Source organism: Triticum dicoccoides, chromosome 7B, assembly GCF_002162155.2.
Source record: "Triticum dicoccoides isolate Atlit2015 ecotype Zavitan chromosome 7B, WEW_v2.0, whole genome shotgun sequence".
Lineage (NCBI taxonomy): Eukaryota > Viridiplantae > Streptophyta > Magnoliopsida > Poales > Poaceae > Triticum > Triticum dicoccoides.
This window is the reverse complement of record NC_041393.1, coordinates 284,617,218-284,634,074: the sequence shown is the minus strand read 5'-3', so window position 1 is coordinate 284,634,074 and position 16,857 is coordinate 284,617,218.

The following is a 16,857-nucleotide window of genomic DNA, read 5'->3' as shown; positions in this document are numbered from 1 at the left end:
CCGCTACCCTGGATCTCACTACTATCATTGCTATGCTAGTTGCTTCGTTCTATCGCTATGCTGCGCTACCTATCACTTGTTCTTCAAGCCTCCCAATTTGCCATGTCAGCCTCTAACCTTTTTCACCCTTCCTAGCAAACTGTTGTTTGGCTATGTTACCGCTTTTGCTCAGCCCCTCTTATAGCGTTGCTAGTTGCAGGTGAAGTTGAAGATTGCTCCATGATGGACAAGATTATGTTGGGATATCACAATATCTCTTATTTATTTAATGCACCTATATAATTGGTAAAGGGTGGAAGGCTCAGGCTTATGCCCGGCGTTTTGTTCCACTCTTTCCGCCCTAGTTTCCATCATACTGGTGTTATGTTCCTTGATTTTGCGTCCCTTACGCGGTTGGGTGATTTATGGGACCCCCTTGACAGTTCTCTTTGAATAAAACTCTTCCAGCAAGGCCCAACCTTGGTTTTACATTTGCCTCACCTAGCCTTTTTCCCTTGGGAGTCGCGCTCCCGAGGGTCATCTTTATATACCCCCCGGGCCAGTGCTCCTCGTAGTGTTGGTCCAAACTAGAGCACCGTGCGGGACCATCCCTTGGCAACTTGGGTTACGTCGGTACTTGTATGCTTTGCTTATCCGGTGTGTCCTGAGAACGACATACGTGCGACTCCTATCGGGATTGTCGACACATCGGGTGGCTTTGCTACTCTTGTTTTACTATTGTCGAAATGTCTTGTAAGTCGGGATTCCGAGACTGATTGGTTCTTCCTAGGAGAAGGAATATCCTTCGTTGACTGTGAGAGCTTGTGATGGGCTAAGTTGGGACACCCCTGCAGGGTTTAAATTTTCGGGAGCCATGCCCGCGGTTATGTGGCAGATGGGAATTTGTTAACGTCCAGTTGTAGAGAACTTGTCACCAGATTCGGATTAAAATGCATCAACTGTGAGTGTAGCCGTGATGGTCTCTTCTCGGCGGAGTCCGGGAAGTGAACACGATTTTTGGGTTATGTTTGACGTAAGTAGGAGTTCAGGATCACTTCTTGATCATTACTAGTTGACGACCGTTCCGTTCCCCCTCTTCTCGCTCTTATTTGCGTATGTTAGCCACCATACATGCTTAGACGCTGCTGCAACCTCACCACTTTACCCCTTCCTTACTCATTAAGCTTTGCTAGTCTTGATACCCATGGTAATGGGATTGCTGAGTCGTCGTGGTTCACAGATTACTACAACAGCAGTTGCAGGTACAGGTTTTGCGATGATCATGACGCGAGAGCGATGTTGCTTATTTTGGAGTTCTTCTTCTGCTTCTTCTTCGATCAGGGGATAGGTTCCAGGTCGACAGCTTGGGCTAGCAGGGTGGATGTCGTTTAAGTTTCTGTTTGTGTTTCATCCGTAGTCGGATGTTGATCTTATGTATGATGTATTGATGTATTCTTGTGGCATTTTTATGCCTTGTATGTATTCCCATCTATTATGTAATGTTGATGTAATGATATCCACCTTGCAAAAGCATCTTCGATATGCACTTCTATCCTTGGTGGGACCTTCGAGTTCCTTTAGGATAGGGTCACATATTGGGCGTGACAACTACGCCCAGCCTGCTACACATGTTTCACTCATTACTAGTTTCAGCAAAGTGCTCATGTCATAGCCATTGAATATATCACGAGTGCTACATACACTGCAAATAAAGAGATAATCATCCGACAGAGCACATCGATTTTGGCCATTATCTTCACAAGCTCTTTCATCTCCTCACTACTGTCAAGGCCGTTCAGCAGTTTTTGCTTGGCCATGATCAGAGGAACTGCATCTCCAACCTTCTGCTCTGCATCTTCCTCTTCTGTCGTTCGTTCAGTTACTTGTCCAAGACCCCAACCTGCTGGTATTGGGATTCCTCGGCTAACCAAATAATCAGCATAGTTGCATTCCCCCACATCGGCAACTTCCCATAAATACAAATCACACGATCTTCCCTTTTCTACACAAATCAAATTGGAAGATCATCAACCAAACTATTAAAAGAATCAGCAACTAAAAGCAACAGAACAACACTTAAACATATTATTACCCCATGATTCGGGCATTTGTAGAAGACTCGACCAGGGTTGAGGATTGTGGTTGAGACGCGACGGATGACTCTGCGTGATTTGCAGCAGTGGCACCACACCAATGGCGGCGGGCTGCGATGAGCAACCGGGTGCGGTGCGTGTGCCAGCGGGGGTGTGATGAGACCCATAGGCCATGGTATGGGTGGTGACTTTGCGCATATCTGGTTGGTGCCTGCTAAAGAGCAGGTGGACGAGCAGCCAGCGCACATGGTTGCTGCGGCCAGAGCTTCTGATGCTAGGTAGAGTAAGTAGAGAAGAGGAGAAGCAAACATTGGTTATGTCAGTTTCAATACTTGTAGAATAGCATAGCACCATATATAGTCATAGTCTAGGTTTGGATTCGAACCAGCTACAGGAGCACGTCTCTCTTTTTTCTAAAACTCAGTAGTGTCTCTTTACTGGTACACTAGCTTGTTCTGTACACCTTCTCAAGTCTTTGATTTTCTTTCTTTTTTTGCGAGGAAGGAAGGAGGACAAAATTGAGAGTTCCTGACTCGAACCCAAGGCCTCTCGGTTGAATACCAAGGGTGCTAGTATGTGACGAACGTTCCATGGGAGGAGGATGGCAGACGAACGCATTTTCCTTGCAGTTTTAGATGCGATGCAAGATCGAATGGTCGTCGTTTCGGGAATGTTACCAGGCGAACGAGCCCAGTTTTTCTTTTCTTCCTATATATAAAAAAGTATGCTACTTGGTGTCGTCTTAGTCAACAAACGATTGTGCAACCTTGACCGTTGGATTGACATTCAACGTTTGTCGTGTTTCTTCAGTCTCTTCTTCCTCCAGCCACCAAAGCTAAACCAGCATCGGCGGGACGCCGGCTCCCGCCTCCCACGGCTAGCTGTGCTGCCGCGCACGCATCATGGATGAATCGCACCCTAAAACTCTGTGTATCTTCCCCGGCTCCTGTTCGTTTCCCGTCCGAGGCCTCACCATCGTCCTCCGCCTTGGTTCGCTCGCCGCGGCACCGCCCTCCAGTGTTGTCAACATGGTCAACAACCTAGAGGAATAAGGAGATAAGTGTGCATGGTGAGGATGACAGAAGGGACCCAGCAGCGCGCGCAATAATTTTGTTTTTTGGGCACGGAGAAGGGTATCAACTGGGTTGTGCGGGAGCTGTGGCCCGTCTAGCCCAGGCTTTTATTTCATATGTTTAGCACATGACCAGCCCAGTTTGTTTTTTTCCTTTCTGAAAATGGCTAGCCAAGCTATTTTGTTTTTTGCAGAATAACCAATGTAGGCCTACTTGCTTTTCTATGCCCTACTGGGCCGGAAATCTTTCAAGACGAGGAGGGATGCATTTTTCCCGGAAAATGGGCTATAAGTAATAAGAAATCGGCTATAAGTAATAATAAATGGGCTGTAAAATGAAAAAATACAACAACCGGGCAATTACTTGCAAAATACTTTTTTCTTTCAAAATTTGATATTTAAATTTCATTGTTTTTGTGCGGGTAAAATTTCATTGGATTTAAATTAGGTATGTTTAGTTTTTAAATTAATTTGAATATGGCTAGAAATTTCGGGTTGTATGTTGTTTGGGACAGATTTGGAGGCTGACTTGTGGGTCTACTAGGTTGACGTGTACGAAAGGCTTTGTCAACTTAGTCCACAAACGATTCTAGCGGCAGTGACCGTTGGATGTTAATCCAACGGCCATGCTGCTTCTTTAATATCTGATCTTCTTGCTCCAGCCGCCCAAACCAGCGCCGGTGGGACTGCCTGCTCCTGCCTCCCGTGGCCAGCTGTGCTGCCGCACAGGCCGCACCGCCCCACCCTACTCCATTGATGGCCAGGCCATTCCTCTACTCACCCACACCTCCTGTTATTTTCTGGTGACGGCAGTCGGACCAGTAAACCCTCATAATCCCTGATACATCTCCAACGTATCTACTTTTCCAAACACATTTGTCCTTGTTTTGGACTCTAACTTGCATGATTTGAATGAAACTAACCCGGACTTACGCTGTTTTCAGCAGAATTGCAATGGTGTTATTTTTGTGCAGAAACAAAAGTTCTCGAAATGACCTGAAAATCCACGAAGATTACTTTTGGAAAATATTAAAAATACTGGCAAAAGAATCAAGGCCAGGGGGGCCACACCCTGTCCACGAGGGTGGGGGGCGCTCCCCCTCCCCCTGGGCGCGCCCCCTGCCTCATGGGCCCCCTGGATGTCCACCAAACTCAACTCCAACTCTATATATTTGCTTTCGCGGAGAAAAAATCGGAGAGAAAGTTTCATCGCATTTTACGATACAGAGCCGCCGCCAAGCCCTAATCTCTCTCGGGAGGGCTGATCTGGAGTCCGTTCGGGGCTCCGGAGAGGGGGATTCATCACCTTCGTCATCAACAACCATTCTCCATCACCAATTTCATGATGCTCACCATCATACATGAGTAATTCGATCGTAGGCTTGCTGGACGGTGATGGGTTGGATGAGATTTACCATGTAATCAAGTTAGTTTTGTTAGGGTTTGATCCCTAGTATCCACTATGTTCTGAGATTGATATTGCTACGACTTTGCTATGCTTAATGCTTGTCACTAGGTCCTGAGTGCCATGATTTCATATCTGAACCTATTATGTTTTCATGAATATACGTGAGTTCTTGATTCTATCTTGCAAGTCTATAGTCACCTATTATGTGTTATGATTCGACAACCCCGAAGTGACAATAATCGGGATACTTCTCGGTGATGACCGTAGTTTGAGGAGTTCATGTATTCACTAAGTGCTAATCCTTTGGTCCAGTACTCTATTAAAAGGGGGCCTTAATATCCCTTAGTTTCCATTAGGACCCCGCTCCCACGGGAGGGTAGGACAAAAGATGTCATGCGAGTTCTTTTCCATAAGCATGTATGACTATATTCGGAATACATGCCTACATTACATTGATGAACTGGAGCTAGTCCTGTGTCACCCTATGTTACAACTGTTACATGATGAACCGCATCCGACATAATTATCCATCACTGATTCAATGCCTATGAGCTTTTCACATATTGTGCTTTGCTTATTTACTTTACCATTGCTACTGTTACAATTACTACAAAACTGCTATCATTACTTTTGCCACTGTTATACTATCATACTACTTTGCTACTAAATACTTTGCTGTAGGCACTAAGTTATCCAAGTGTGGTTGAATTGACAACTCAACTGCTAATACTTGAGAGTATTCTTTGGCTCCCCTTATGTCAATAAATTTGGGTTGAATACTCTACCCTCGAAAACTGTTGCGATCCCCTATACTTGTGGGTTATCAAGACTATTTTTTGGCGCCGTTTCCGGGGAGCATAGCTCTATTCTTCGAGTCACTTGGGATTTATATCTGCTGATCACTATGAAGAACTTGAAGGATGAAAGAACTAAGATTTTTCCTTCAACTACGAGGGGAGGTAAGGAACTGCCATCTAGCTCTGCACTAGATTCTCCTTCCGTTTTGAGTAAGCTTGCGACACCTAAATCGGCTACTGCTATGAATTCTGATATGTCGCATGTTATTGATGATGACACTTCTGCTATGCATGATACTTATGATGAAACTACTTCTATGCTTGATACTACTTTGCCATTAGATGAATATCTAGATGAACAACTTGCTTGGGTTAGAGAGAATGAAATTATTGAAGATGATATTATTGAAGATAGTGATGATGAAGGTTCTCCCCCTAAGTATGAATTGCATGTTGTTCCTGAGGGGTATGTTATGGATGAGGAAGCTGCTAGAGCTATTCTTGCTTGCAATGATAGATATGATCTTAAGAAGTTATTAGCTAATGGAAGCAGCAATCTCTGAATGCTAGAATGAAATATGACCCTGCTTTTGCTACTTGACCTATCTTTGTTACTGATAAGGATTATGAATTCTCTGTTGATCCTGAGATAATTACTTTGGTTGAATCTGATCCTTTTTATGGCTATGAATCTGAAACTGTTGTGGCACATCTTACTAAGTTAAATGATATAGCCACCCTGTTCACTAATGATGAGAAGTCTCGCTATTATTATATCCTTAAGATATTTCCATTCTCATTAAAGGGTGATGCTAAAACTTGGTTTAATTCTCTTGATCATGGTTGTGTGTGTAGTCCCCGGGATATGATTTATTACTTCTCTGCTAAATATTTCCCAGCTCATAAGAAACAAGCTGCCTTGAGGGAAATATATAACTTTTTGCAAATCGAAGAAGAGAGTCTCCCACAAGCTTGGGGGAGGCTTCTCAGATTACTCAATGCTTTGCCTGATTATCCTCTTAAGAAAAATGAAATACTTGATATCTTTTATAATGGACTAACTGATGCTTCCAAGGACCACTTGGATAGTTGAGTTGGTTGTATTTTCGGGGAAAGAACAGTCGACCAAGCTGAATTGCTATTGAACAATATGTTGACTAATGAAAATAATTGGACTCTTCCTAAGCCAATTCCTGAGACAATTGAGCCAACTCTTGAGCCAACCCCTGAGCCTATTCCTAAACCTACTCTGAAGAAGAGAGGTGTTCTATTTCTCAGTCTTGAACATATGCAAGAGGCAAAGAAATCTATGAAAGAAAAAGGTATTAAAGCTGAAGATGTTAAGAATTTACCTCCTATTGAAGAAATTCATGGTCTTAATATACCACCTATTGAAGAAACGCATGGTCTTGATAGGGAGTTCTAGCTCATGTTGCTGTGATTTTCAATCTCCTTGCTCAAAGCTCCATTCACAAAACTGCTTTGGGAGATTGTTCCTTGGTATGTGACTCCTCCAATGGTCCAATTAGTTTTTGTTCTAGTGTTTTATTCGTTGCAAATTTTTGCCGCATAGGTGACCCTATTCTTGAGCTTGCATGTCAAATTTATGAGGTCCCAAGTAATTCTAATGCATGATATAGGCTCTAGGCACTTGTGGGAGTAGTTGCTATCAATCTTGTTGAGTTTGATTCACTTTTATTTTGAGTTACTAAAAATTTCAAAAAAAAAATTAGAGGAAGAAATATGTCTAGGAAAATGTACCAAGGTGGTTCCTCAACAAAGAAAGGACCCAGGCGCGCAATGCGTGAGCAAGACGATGAACCACCAAGGGAAGCTGACGTACGGCCTTGTGAATGGCCATCGGAAGAATTTATGGTCAATGCAGGCATCAAGGATGAATTTGATGCATATGTGTGTAATGCCAATCTTGAGGACTTCATGCAAGATAAGTGTCCTCAGTACTACTATTTGACTGGTTCATTCATGAGAAGGCTTAAATTTACATCTTCGCGTAATTCTCAAAATGTCCTGTTTGATATTTATGATCAATCATATACCATGGACCTAGAAGATTTTACTACTACTTGCAAACTCCCGCAGTGGGGTAATGTGAATGAACCCCGTAAATCTGAATATAAAGACTTTCTTGATAGTATTACTGTGGGAGAATCTAGAGATATAGCACAATCTACCATAGGGAGCATTCATTTTCCTGCTATACATTATTTTGCTCTCTTCATTGGTAGATGCATTAACGGTAAAGATGAAGCATGTCACATGTGTGTCCCTGATCTTTGTGTCCTCAGGAGTGTTGTATTAGGTAATAAAGATTACAATTTGGGGGCAATTGTTGCACGTAGGTTGCATAATAATGGTTTATCCAGATGTTTGAGGGATTTATGCGACCCGTGTTGCTAATTATCTTGGTATACCTCCACGTGCGGGTGATAGGGAGTTGCTTCCCGCTTATTTAGATTATAATACTATGGTCAGTCATCATTTTCTTGTGAGGAATGAACAATGCCTCCAGTATCGACTAATCTTTGACAGACGTTGCACTGTCCATGTTACTCTCCTTGCTCCTGTCCTTTTTGATTATCAGGCAAAAAGAAGATGTGTTGTAACAAGGAGGATGCAACTGAATACGAGAGGAGAGCGGAGGCAGCTCGCCACCATGCCGCAGCTCAGGAGGCAATGGCTGCTGCATCTCAGTACGACCCCAGATATAACTTCGGATATCAGCCAGGTTATCCTTGGTGATAAACCAACTTAGTCCAAAAGCCTAAGCTTGGGGAGTACGTATTTCTCACCGACATTACATTCATGTTCACACACTTATTCTAGTCGTCGGTGCTCATACTTTTTCATTGTACTATCCATGCTAGTTTAATTTCTTTTTGTAGCTTTCTTTTTGTGTGTTTGGTAAACCTTAAGAAAAACCAAAAAAATAGTTAGTTTAATTTCCATGCTTGTAGTAACAATTAAAAGAAAACCCCAAAAGATTTCTCGTTCTTCTTTTGCTTGTTGGGAGCTTTCCCGTGTAAATAGTTTTATTTTCTTTTCTTTCCTTTGGGGGTCGAGAGGAGAAGACCATAATGAAATTGTTTAGTGGCTCTCATATGCATGATTGTTGATTTAACCAAGAGCACATATTACTTTGTCTTCTCTCATGAATTGAATGCTTGCATATTCCAGCTTAGTCCAATGCACGTGCACTATTATTATTATACACACCATTCGGTCAGGCAAGTGAAAGGCAATAATGACGATATATGATGGGCTGATTGAGATGAGAGAAGCTAGTATGAAGTCGACCTCTCTTGTTATTGTAAATACGATGAGTTCATCATTCCTGATTCAGCCTATTATGAATAAACATGTTTGCAATGACAATTAGAAATTATAGTTGTGTATTCCATGCTTAATTAGCTAGGAGCTTATAATCGTTTACCTTGCGTGCCAACATGCTATTAAAATGGTTGTGATGTGGTATGATAGGGTGGTATCCTCCCTTGAATGATTCGAGTGACTTGACTTGGCACATGTTCACGCATGTAGTTGAAACAAATCAACATAACCTTCACGATATTTATGTTCATGGTGGATTATATCCTACTCATGCTTGCACTCAGTGTTGATTAATTTTAATACATGTTCATGACTGTTGTCGCTCTCTTAGTTGGTCGCTTCCCAGTCTTTTGCTAGCCTTCACCTGTACTAAGCGGGAATACTGCTTGTGCATCCAAACTCCATAAACCCCAAAGTTATTCCATGTGAGTCCACCATACCTTCCTATATGCGGTATTTACATGCCGTTCCAAGTAAATTTATATGTGCCAAACTCCAAACCTTCAAATGAAATTCTGTTTTGTATGCTCGAGCAGCTAATGTTTCAACTAGGGTTGTCTGTATCTTCCATGCTAGGTGGTTTATTCTCAAGGGGAGTGGACTCCGCTCCTCATTCATGAGAAAATGGCTGGTAACCGGGATGCCCAGTCCCATGATCAAAAAGATCAAAGCAAATCAAAATAATTAAACAAAACTCCCCCAGGGCTGTTGCTAGTTGGAGGCACGCGTTGTTTCGAGCAAGCCATGGATTGATGCTTGTTGGTGGTGGGGGAGTATAAACTTTACCATTCTATTTGGGAACCGCCTATAATGTATGTAGCATGGAAGATATCGAGATTTCATAGTTGTTGCGTTGAAGTGAAAGTATACCGCTCAAAATATTATTCCTCTCTATTTTAAAATCGAGCTCTAGCACCTCTACAAATCCCTGCTTCCCTCTGCGAAGGGCCTATCTATTTACTTTTATGTTGAGTCATCACCTTCTTATTAAAAAGCACCCGCTGGAGAGCACATTGTCATTTGCATGCATTACTATTAGTTTATATTGGGTATGACTTGACTGGATCTCTTTTACCATGAATTACAATGTTTAGTCAGTCCTTGATCTTTAAAGGTGCTCTGCATTTATGTTTTGCGGTTTCAGAAAGGGCGAGCGAGATACCATTTTGTCATATCATATTATGATTGTTTTGAGAAAGGGTTGTAATTCGAGATTTATTATTATTGCTCGCTAGTTGATTATGCCATTGATATGAGTAAACATGAGACCTAAGTGTTATTGTGAATATGGTTAGTTCATAATATTTGCTGAAAACTTGAATGATGGCTTTACATATTTACAACAACAAGAGCAAACAGAGTTTGTAAAAGTTTTTCTTTATCACTTTCAGTTTATCAACTGAATTGCTTGAGGACAAGCAAAGGTATAAGCTTGGGGGAGTTGATGCGTCTCCAACGTATCTACTTTTCCAAACACTTTTGCCCTTGTTTTGGACACTAACTTGCATGATTTGAATGAAACTAACCCGGACTGACGTTGTTTTCAGCAGAACTTCCATGGTGTTATTTTTGTGCAGAAACAAAAGTTCTCGGAATGACCTGAAAATCCACATAGATTACTTTTGGAATATATAAAAATACTGGTGAAACAATCAAGTCCAGGGGGGCCACACCCTGTCCACGAGGGTGGAGGGCGCGCCCCCTCCCCCTGGGTGCGCCCCCCTGCCTCGCGGGCCCCCTGGATGTCCACCGACCTCAACTCCAACTCTATATATTTGCTTTCGCGGAGAAAAATATCGGAGAGAAAGTTTCATCATGTTTTACGATATGGAGCCGCCGCCAAGCCCTAATGTCTCTCGGGACGGCTGATTTGGAGTCCGTTCGGGGCTCCGGAGAGGGGGATTCGTCATTGTCATCATCATCAACCATCCTCCATCACCAATTTCATGATGGTCATCGCCGTGCGTGAGTAATTCCATCGTAGGCTTGCTGGACGGTGATGGGTTGGATGAGATTTACCATGTAATCAACTTAGTTTTGTTAGGGTTTGATCCCTAGTATCCACTATGTTCTGAGATTGATGTTGCTATGACTTTGTTATGCTTAACGCTTGTCACTAGGGCCCGAGTGCCATGATTTCATATCTAAACCTATTATGTTTTCATGAATATATGTGAGTTCTTGATCCTATCTTGCAAGTCTATATTCACCTATTATGTGTTATGATCCGACAACCCCGAAGTGACAATAATCGGGATACTTCTCGGTGATGACCGTAGTTTGAGGAGTTCATGTATTCACTAAGTGCTAATGCTTTGGTCTGGTACTCTATTAAAAGGAGGCCTTAATAACCCTTAGTTTCCATTAGTACCCCGCTGCCACGGGAGGGTAGGACAATAGATGTCATGCAAGTTCTTTTCCATAAGCACGTATGACTATATTCGGAATACATGCCTACATTACATTGATGAACTGGAGCTAGTTCTGTGTTACCATATGTCATAACTGTTACATGATGAACCGCATCCGAAATAATTATCCATCACTGATTCAATGCTTACAAGCTTTTCACATATTGTGCTTTGCTTATTTACTTTACCATTGCTACTGTTACAATTACTACAAAACTGCTATCATTACTTTTGCCACTGTTACCGTTACTATCATACTACTTTGCTACTAAATACTTTGCTGCAGATACTAATTATCCAGGTGTGGTTGAATTGACAACTCAACTGCTAATACTTGAGAATATTCTTTGGCTCCCCTTGTGTCAAATCAATAAATTTGGGTTGAATACTCTACCCTCGAAAACTGTTGCGATCCCCTATACTTGTGGGTTATCACTCCCCACCGCGTGGGAAACCACTGTCGAGTCTTGGTGCTCTTTGCTTAGTTCCCTTCCTAGGCCTCACCGTTGTCCACCGCCCTGGTGCTCTTGGCGCGGCGTGGTCACCGTGGTCAACGAACAACATCCATCGGACGTGGACTGTACGTGGAGAGGCTAACAGCTGGGTCCACGGCCGCACATAAGGAAATGCCTCCTTATTACACGCAAAATAATGATTCCTCCACCTGACATCTGGGACCCATGGGAAGGGCCTCTGTACTTCACGAAAAAAATGTTCCCCCCACTGACAAGTCGGACCCACCAGCTATATCTTCGCACGCAAGGAAGTGCCTCCTTATTACGCACAAAAAAATGAATACTCCCCCTGCTAGCTGGGACCCAGCATAGTGGGAGGCTGACTTGTGGGCCTACTAAGTTGACGGGGATGGAGGGCTTTGTTAACATAGTGAATATGAATGATTCTGGCTCCAGTGACCGTACGATGTCCATCCAACGGCCGTAGTGCTTCTTCAACTCTGCTCTTCTTGCTCCAGCCGCCCAAACCATCGCCGGTCGTGCCATGTGCTCCTGCTTCTCGTGGCCGGCTGTGATGCCGCAGAGGCCTCACCGCCCCCTACTACTCCCACTGCTGGCCAGGCCCTGCGGCGACGGCAGGCTCACACCAAAGCCGAACCAGTGAACCTCGTACTCCTCTCCGCGTGGGCTTCCACTGCCGCATCTTCCTCGGCTCCGCGTCGTCCCCTTCCTAGGCCTCGCCGTCGTCCACCGCCCTGGTTTTCTCACTGCAGCGTGGTCAACGTGGTCGAGGAACGACTTCCATCAGAAGAGTACTGTACGTGGAGAGGCTGACACGTGGGTCCACGGCCACAGTAAGGAAGTGCCTCCTTATTACGCGGAAAATAATAATTCCTCCACCTGACAGTAGGAACCCACCGGGCGGGCCACCATATTTCACGAAAAAAATGTTTCCCCCTGACTGCTGGGACCCACCAGCTACATCTTCACACGCAAGGAAGTGCGTCCATATTACAGGAAAAAAAATGATTCGCCCCCCTGACGGCTGGGACCCACCAGCTACATCTTCGCATGCAAGGAAGTGCCTAACAGTCGGGACCCACCCGGTCGAAGCGTACATAGCATTGTCATTCTGGTCGCGAACGTGTACATACATAGTGGTCGATCGGTTTGTCTGCAGGCTGCAGCGATGAACCATGGCCGTGTAAGGAAGGGAACGTGTGGTATTAGAGACGCACATGTGTCGTAGTAGAGGCGCACACGTAGCATGTACAAGTACGTACAGCAGCCAGGGTGCAAGAAAGTAAATACGGCCACATACGTACATACGGGCAGGGTCTCGAATGCCTACTCACGCATACGTACGGCCAGCTCATGTACATGGCTGTTGCTGGATCGGAACGGAGAAACTGCGTCATCGTCGTGTTCATGGGGAGGCAACGGAATGCATCGTGTTCATCGGGAGGCAACGGAACGTGTGCTGTTCATCGGGAGCCAACCGGCTTGGATGGAACAACCGATGGAAACGAGGCCTGGCATACCACAGAATGGCGGAAACGGCATTGTGTTCGACCGGCCACGGTGGAAACGGGATCCCGTTCATCGGGAGGGGTCTGGCGTATCGCAAAACGGAGGAAAGAGGCCCCCTACGGTCGAAACAGGGTCCTGTTGATCAGGAGGGGTCTGGCGTACCGCAAAATGGAGGAAACGGACTTGTGTTGGAGTGCTATGGTCGAAACGGGGGTCCTGTTCATCGGGAGGGGTGTGGCGTACCGCAAAACGGGACTCCACGGGATACTGTTCATCTCCACCGCCGACCTCCTCCAGCCTCTATGGGCTACTGTTCATCCATCGTCGACCTCCTCCAGCCTCGACATGCGACTGTTCATCCACGGGCTCCTGTTCATCAAACCTCCACCACACGCTCCTCCATTGGCTGTTGTTCAACCAACCCTCTCCACGGGGTCCTGTTCAACCACCCCTCCATGGGCTACTATTCATCCAGCCCTCCACCGGCTACTGTTCCACCAGCCCTCCACCGGCTACTGTTCAATCAGCCCTCCACGGGGTCCTATTCATCCAGCCCTCCATGGGGTCCTGTTCATCCACCGGCTCGATCGATCGGGGTCCTGTTCATCCAGCGGCAACGGCCTCTACTACCACGGGGTCCTGTTCATCCAACCCCAGTGGGAACTGTTCATCCAAACCCCCCAACAATGCTCACTGTTCATCAAGAGGCAGCATCGACCGGCTTCAGTTAGCAGCAGTAGTGAAGGAATCACTTGGGTTCAATTAATAGCAAGGGACCGATCGATCGCTCGGGTTCAGTAATGCATAGCCTGTAGTGCAATCGCTCGGGTTCAGTTAGAGTGCAATGCCTCGCATACACACGCGTATGTACGAGAGAAACGCGCATCGCTTGCCCCCCAACCACCCACCATAACCAGGAACTGCCACGATATTTTCCTCACCCACGCTTCTACCACGGTTTTCTCCGTCATGGACGGCCCAAAGAATGTCATGCAGCTGCGTCTCCGGCCCGCCCAGGACGAAAAGCCCATTTTCTGTCATGATTTTTTGTCATAGAAGTAGGAGCCCACCACATCTATGATGATACCGGGTTTTGTCACAATTATCATCATAGAAGTGTCATAAGCATGACAGGAAAAAAATTCGTTCAGCCCAAAATGTCACGGATGTGTCTTTTTTTGTAGTGTGGAGCTCTGGATACGCAAGCCATTTGGACGCGAAGTTTTTTCCGAGGCACCCCCACATCAATTAACTCCAAGTAACTCAGGAAAGCCCGACATATGGGATTCAATGTACATAAAGCAGCAGCCCGGAGAAACGATCCACCACTTCTCGGCCAGATTCCTCCTAGTCAAAGATAAAATGACAGATTGTTGCGACCAAGAAATCTTAGCGACCTTTCAGCATAACTGCCGAGATGCAAGAATCTTGAATGCGCTCACCCGTCGCCACGTTCAAAACTTCACCGAGTTATCAGATCTGTTACGCAAATATTGCTCCATGGAAAGCACACAACAGATGCGCATGGAGTCAATCCATGTCGAGGAACCAATCTCAGGCAAAACACGTATACCCACGGCGGTCGGCCAAACATGACCCCACCGAGAAGAAGAATAGATCCGTCGCCGAACCTAGAACTGTCCTCGACGAGCTACTGGACAAACCATGCCCCATACACTCGGTCTTGCTGAACACAAACCCAACCCACAGCCTTCGAGCTTGTTGGGTGGTTAGGCAGGTGGCCAAGAGTGGGGAAGCTATCCTCGGAGTCACACCCTCCATTAGGCGGCCAAAAACACCCCCGTACAACAACACTAAGGTCTTGACAATCTATGAGACATTTTCCTCAAATAAACAAAGGAAAAGAGCCCTTCGAGAGCTCAGTCAAATCCCCCAGGTGACAACCGCAAATTCATGGACGGATACACCAATCAACTTCAACGAGGAACATGAGCCAAGGGCCCGCCCCGTCCGAGCACCCGCCGCACTAGTCCTTGATCCCATAGTTGATGGCTTCCGACTAACCAAGGTGATAATGGATAGTGGCAGTGGTTTAAACCTCACTTACGAGGATGCCCTTGACAAAATGCAACTTGACAGATCTCGCATCGAACAGAGCTACACTACCTTTCGAGTAATTATCCCCGGCAAACAGGCATGCTGCTCCGGATGAGTCACTCTCAATGTGGTATTCGGCACTCCCATGAACTAAAGTTCCGAAGAACTGCTCTTCCACATTGTGCCCTTCCACAGCGGATACCACGCCATGTAGGGGCACGATGCATTCGCAAGGTTTCAGGCCATACCACATTATGAGTATATGAAACTCAAACTGCCAGGGCCCAATGCCATGATCACAATTGCACGCGATGTAGATGGAGCCCTTCGAGCCGAAAACAAAACATCATCGCTCGCCCTTGAAGCATTATCTGAGGCTCTCGCAGCCGAGGAATTAACCACACTTCGCACAATGGTGGAAAGGGACAACGTAGTCCTCAGTAAAAGGCCCAAATCCACATCCTTTAAACCAGCAGACAAAATCGTCAAATTCCAAGTGCATCAAACCGATCCCAACAAAACAGCATCCATTGGAGCCCAGCTGGACAAGGGCTTCAAGCCAGTTAAATAGGCATTGTGCCGATTTTCCAAACCCAAGCATCAAGCTATGGGGGAAGAATTAGCAAAATTACTTGAAGTTGGATTCATCCGAGAAATAAAACACCCTGAGTTGTTAGCAAATCTGTTCATGGTGCCCAAGAAGGATAAATCCTAGCGGCTATGCATCGATTTTAAAGACCTAAAATCCTAAATAAAGCCTGCCCTAAGGATCCCTTCCCTTTACCTCGCATAGACTAGATCATCGACGCCACTGGCGGACATGACTCATTGTGCTTCCTCGATGCTTACTCTGGATACCATCAAATCAAAATGAAGGAGTTCGTCCAAGCCACAACAGCATTCGTCACCCCCTATGGGTCATTCTGCTTCAACAGAATGCCCTTCGAGCTAAAAATGCAGGCACCACATACCAGCGCATGAGTCAAACATGTCTGGAAAATCAAATTGGCAAAATATACGAAGCATACATAGACGATGTGGTCATCAAGACCAAACAGATAAGCCAGTTGGTGGACGATCTCCACCAAACCTTCAAAAATTTGTGGGCTTACGATATACAGCTCAACACAGACAAATGTGTCTTCAGGGTTTCTGAGGGAGTCATGGATTAGAGGGTCCTCGGGCGTCCGGGCTATATGACGTGGGTCGGACTGGTGGGCCGTGAAGATACAAGATAGAAGGCTTTCCCCCGTGTCCAGATAGGACTCTCCTTTGTGCAGATGGCAAGCTTGGCGTTCGGATATGAAGATTCCTTTCTCTGTAAACTGAATCTATACAACCCTAGGCCCCTCCGGTGTTTATATCCGGAGGGTTTAGTCCGTAGAGGCAATCACAATCATACAGGCTAGACATCTAGGGTTTAGCCATTAAGATCTCGAGGTAGATCAACTCTTGTAACCCCTATACTCATCAAAGTCAATCAAACAGGAAGTAGGGTATTACCTCCATTAAGAGGGCCCGAACCTGGGTAAACATCATGTCCCCTGCCTCCTATTACCTTCGATACTCAGATGCACAGTTCGGGACCCCCTACCCGAAATCTGCCAGTTTTGACACCGACATCGGTGCTTTCATTGAGAGTTCCTCTATGCAGTCGACAAAAGGTTCGATGGCTCGTTCGATCATCTACAATGATGCTGTCTCAG